This window comes from Prunus dulcis, unplaced genomic scaffold (assembly GCF_902201215.1).
Source record: "Prunus dulcis unplaced genomic scaffold, ALMONDv2, whole genome shotgun sequence".
NCBI lineage: Eukaryota > Viridiplantae > Streptophyta > Magnoliopsida > Rosales > Rosaceae > Prunus > Prunus dulcis.
Genome location: NW_023010443.1, coordinates 4,834 through 10,687, shown reverse-complemented (window position 1 = coordinate 10,687; position 5,854 = coordinate 4,834).

The window sequence follows — 5,854 nt, the reverse complement described above, 5'->3', positions numbered from 1 at the left end:
TTTGATAGTAAAAAATGAACTGTGGTGATAAAAAAAATTTATTAAAAATCCTCAACTAAATATCTTATTTGTTTATCATGAGGAAAATGCAGTTTTTAACCTTTTCGGATCATGTGCTACTCTGCTTGTTGCTCGCACACGTGCCTAAAGAGTAAACCAAACAGCACCTCATGTGACATGTACCGTGCCACATTGCTGTCTTCCTTCAAAGAAAGTAACAACCAAATCGGAGGCCCCCAAATTGAAGGACATGGCCCAGTCTCTCCAAGGGACGCTATCTTATCCATTATACTGCTCACATGAGCGAGGGCCATAAAATATAACTGCGTGGGGCCTCTCATCCGAGTTCTAGTTCACTCTGAAATTTTTAGGTGTGATATACCGCAAAGCGTTGTTACAAATTTAGTAGTCTCTTCTTTTTTATCTATGTATCTAGGGTGGACATTAATCACACTGAATTGACTAAATTAACTATAATGATCGGTTTGGTTTGATTTTAAATCATTCTGCAAACTGTAATTAATATAAGTTGATGTTTATTGACACTATTCTTTAAAAATGGAGAAAATAAACCATGTTATCTATCTATATTATAATACGTGTACAAACATACTACTGTAGTATTTTATAATTTCTTATTCCTGAGAGAACCAAGCATTTTTATTGTTTGAAACAGGTTATATCCAATCCAAGGCATAAGGTTTAGGCCCAATTTTATCTTGGACTTGACAACCTTGTAAAACCCATTCTCATTTGAGGTAGTTTTCTCTCCTAACTAACCTTTGATACTAGCCTCGGTGATAAAGGGAGTAGAAGAATAGGTTTTTTTATTATAATTTTTTTTTAAAAGGATATTTTCTATTAAGAGATGCGATAATATATTAAACTCACATACACTACACGAATACTAGGACTCGAACCTAGAATTTTTCTTGAGAGAGCAATTGCTCTAAACCACTACACTAATAGGTTTTTTCCAAAAGAAGAAGAATAGTTCTTAATTTTGAGAAAATTGCATAAATGCTATCTAAATTATTAAGCATGTGTGTCTACTTGCCACCAAATGAAAAAAATTAATAAGGGTGTGTACGGGTTTTTTTGTTCCATCAACTACAAATGGGCCTGAGCTGCTGTAAAGAGCAAATGGATGAAGTTGCTCATGTGCCTGAGTTCAAGAATCAAGCCCCAAGAATGCTTCAAAAGGTTTGTGGAGCCTTAGGAAGCACCTATCTTTCACCAACAAAACAGACAACTGCTTACAGATTAATATTATGGCTTGCCCTGAGAAGCTTGTGGCATGGGAGCTGAGCTGTAATACCCCGGAAAAAAATAAAAGTGGACTTTCATATTTTAGTGAAAAAATAATAATATTATGGTGAAGAATATATATGGGTATTTTATCAAGTGATTTTGGAGTAATATTATTGGATTAAGTGTGTTTAATTTCAAGTTTGACAAAAATGCCCTTACGTAACATTTTCTGATTTTATTTTCAAAAGGACATTTAAGACATTGATGTGAGACAATAGTAGTCGACTCAACGAACACGTAGGAAATCATTTCTGAATTTTGGGCCAAAATGACCAAAATACCCCTATGTGTGAAAATTACCAAAATATCCTTGTAGGCCCAAAAAATAAAAAAATAAAAAAAGAATTTGAAAAGTGGAGGGCATTGGCCCACCCTCCTCCCATTCTTCCCCCCTTGCTAAAGCTTTCAAATCCACCATTTATGAACGGATGAGTCACATATTCTAAATTGATGACTCACCTAGCCTAAGATTCTTCAATCATGAATTTATTCTCTTCCTCCTTATTCATTGTATCATCACTCTCTTCTAAATTGATAACTCACCTAGCCTAAGACTCTTCAATTATGAATTTATTCTCTTCCTCATCATTCATTATATCATCACTTTCTTCCTCATTCATAATATTTTCATCCTCATTCTCCTTTTATTCCTCTTCAAACTCCAAAATGCGTCACTTCCTTGGAGCAGCCAAGAACTCAAATATCGAAAGCTCAAATGAGAAAACTTCCTTCATAAAAATTGTTCATTTACGTGATTCCTATAAAATGCTCCAATTTCACCTCAATCCGACTAGTATAGACTCCAAAAAGTTGGTATGATCGCAGTAAGTTTACCATTTCCTGATTTCACAGTAGTATGATCGATTTCAATATGTTTCTATGATTTCCTGTACTTAAATGACTTTGGTTCCTGCATCAAAATTATTTAAAATGTTGTATACTATAATATAGCAAAATTTTAGGTTGATCAGACTTCTATAGCCACCTTGGGAACGTTTAGAGTGGAACTTGTTTATAGTCTTCGACCCTAGTTCCTTCCCTCGGTTTCAGTCTAGAACACTCATTTCGAAAGCTCAAAACACTATAGTTTCTTCATGATAATTACTCCAAATTCTCCTCTTTATAACATATCCCAAGGTCAGCAAAACGCAACCATTATAACTCTCTGAAAATTGATATGAACAAAACTTGTTCATTGTTTATATTGAATTTCTTGTTATAAATGTGTACTTTCTCTCAAATGGCTTGTTACTTGTCATTCCATTGGTCAAATTAGCCACTATCATCTCAAGTAAATGATTCTTTAAAGGTATAAAGCTCATGTTCATATTGTCTCTTTGAGTACTAGTTGTAAATCAAGTGTTGGTTAGAATGCATCAATGATATATATCTCTTTCAAAGTGTGTTTCTGTGAAGTTCTAGATTATTTCGATGTGATTTTGTACCAATTTCATTATGGGATCTTGTTACATCAAAATTGATATCTCAAGGGTTATTTCAAATTTGGTTTTGTGCCATTTGAATTTAAATTGATTTTTTTTGGGGTGAAATTTCAAAGTAGAGACTATGTTGTTGAAATTGTTCTAATTCTACCGCATGCCCTGTTTTGAATACATATTTGAAAACTTCCTGAACTTGGATTTTCATGAAATTTTAGTATGTTTTACTTTCACGTATTTTCTTCAAATATGGAAAGTTTATCCAGTTTGGATGTAAATTGAAATTTTGGTGAGTTTTCAAAATAAAGTGTACAAACCTGAAAAAAAAAAAAGAAAAAAAAAGAAAAAAAAGAAAAAAGAACATTCTGCAGCCTAGTCTGTTTTGGTTTCTATTTTGACATGCTTCCTTAGCCCTAATTTCCATCAAATTTTGACATTTTTAATTTTCTATGTCTAGTTGTGATATGAATTTTTTTTTACATTATTTTTTATTTAAACTCAATATTTAGTGAACTTTCAAAGTTAATGTATTCCAACCTAAATGTTTAGCAAAACTGAAGTTTTTGTTTTAAATTGATGTTTTAAATTTTCTTTATGAGTCTAGAGCCGAACCACCTGATTTTAAACATCTCAAAGAGTAGAACTATTATAGGAGGGGAATAGATTGGTTTTTCCTTGACACTTGGTTCTATGCTTGCTTGGACGTGAGGTTAAGGGAGTAATGATTGGGTCGAACAACTTGTCAAGCGTATTATGGGGCTTTAGGTCTACATGCGCCAGTAGGACACTCAAACATGTTTCCTTATTTCCAGTGAATTTTAATCTGTAAATTATCTTAATTAGGTGCTCTACTCTGCGTACTTTAGAGGACGAACCAACACAAGGTTAAGCTAGCTGGACATGAGATAGGGTTTCCTAATTTCCCGATGATAGGGCTATGTCACTTTTAATCTTGGTACTTATATAATACTATAAATATGAACATTATTGTTGCTTTGCTTGGTGAATATTATTTGATGTTATGTGAATATTATTATTGATGTTTATCCGTGGATAGTATTTGACGTTGGGTGAATATTATTATTCATGTGACTAAGCCTGAAATATTATTGTTATCATTTATATTATTATTCCGCACAGATAAATGATGTTTGCACTTCATTACATATGCATCATAAATACAATTGTGTTGGGTCTGTGTGTAGTTTAAAGTATATCTAAGGGGTGGGAGAAGGCTTTAGATATATTTGAGTAAAAACAATGTGAAATATATTCAAGTGGGGGGAGCATGGCTTGAATATATTGAGGTGATGGGACCAGGGCCTCTAATGAAAAGTGAAAGAAGAGAAATTCGTAAACAAAAGAAAAATGGGTTAAGAGACAGATGGGCACTAGTTTATATTTTAGGGTATTTGGAGCCACAATGGTAAAACGCATGGTATGGGACATGTAAGCTTGTTGCCTTAAGGTATGAATTAGTAGGCATAAGAAGGGAGTGAGTTCATGGCATCACCGCATATGCAAATTTATTTATCTGGTACGGTTGCATAATTTTCGTATCTTGTGTTGTTTGATGCATGACACTTTGATTAACTGTGATAGTTGACCTTGAGGAGTTTGACGGTACTCTATTGGGCATTAGAATGCGCATACCTTAATAGATTGTGCAGGATTCAAGAACAAGATTGAGGAGGCGGGTTTCAACTAAGCTGCTGGGTTTTTGTTGTTGATTTATGTAATTAATAATTGTAAGTAGTCAACCGTTTGATAAAAATCTGAGTGTGTATTTAACTACGAGCTACTGCGACTATGATTTTGTGTTGTTAAGTAAATTTGTATTATTTGTGGCTCTATTTCTCATCATATCATGGTTGTAGGATTTTATTATTATGACTATAGTATGACTTAAACCATGAATCGAGAATATTCCTTATTTTCGAATCAGGTCGTGACATAAAAAACATTGTAGGGTCAGTGGCCCTGGCGACACAATTTTCTCTCCATTTTCACCGCTGTAGGCAAGCTCAAGCTCAAGCTCCCAAGGTTTGAAAATACTATGAAACATACTTGTTTGCTCTTAACCAGTTTAATTTATGCCTATCTAGTTACTCCAACGCAAATATAATTGTTCACAACCCATAATAATTTCATATTGGCCCGTCAAGACTCCAATACTATGTAACTTCTTTGCTCTTAACGAGTTTAATTTATGCCTCTATAGCAGCTTGCTTACTGCCGCTCATCAATGCTCGCTTGCTTAATTTGTTCTCATATTGTTCCCTTCTTTCTTCTACTGAACTCAATCTTTAGAAGCCACACCACTCATATAAGTTTAATATTAGATTAATTTCTTCTCAATTTCCCCTTTCTCTTTAATTAAAAAGGTTTTATTATCTTTCTATTTTCTTCAATTCACTCTTCCCTAAGGGAAATGGGCACTGAAAATTATCTATCTCCTTCCCTACCATATATCTTTTTGATTGTTTCTTCTTATGGCTTTTTCCTCAAAATATAAATTGTTTGAACTCTCTTTTTTGTTGCTGCCCAAGTTTCTTAGAGTTTGATTGCTGTTAATTTGTGCTTGTATGTGGTGTTTTTTTTACTGAGACAACAAATAATTAAGTTTTTCCTCATAATAGAAATTATTGGAACTTGTTATATGAAATTGTTTGAACTATCTCTTTTTGTTGCTGCCCAATTATCTTAGAGCTTTATTGCTGCCAATTTGTGCTTGTATGTGGTGTTTGTTTACTGAGATAACAAACAATTATGTTTTTGTTTACTGAAAATATGATATACTAGTTGAGCTATTTGTCCTTGTGCTTATATTTGTATACATAATGACTGTGGGTGGGGTATTGTTTCCCATAGCTTGTGTTGCTTGATCAAGGAGACTATGGTTGAGGCAGTAGTTTCCTTTGTGGTTCAAAGGGTCAGGCGCCTCATCGTCCAAGAAGCGAAGTTCTTGTACAGAGTCGACAATCAAATTGAGTCTGTACAAACTAAGTTGCAGTTAATCCAGGGTTTTTTAAAAGATACAAATATAAGGCAACGAGATGATGCAACGGTGCGTGTTGTGGTTGCAAAAGTAAGAAATGTTGCAT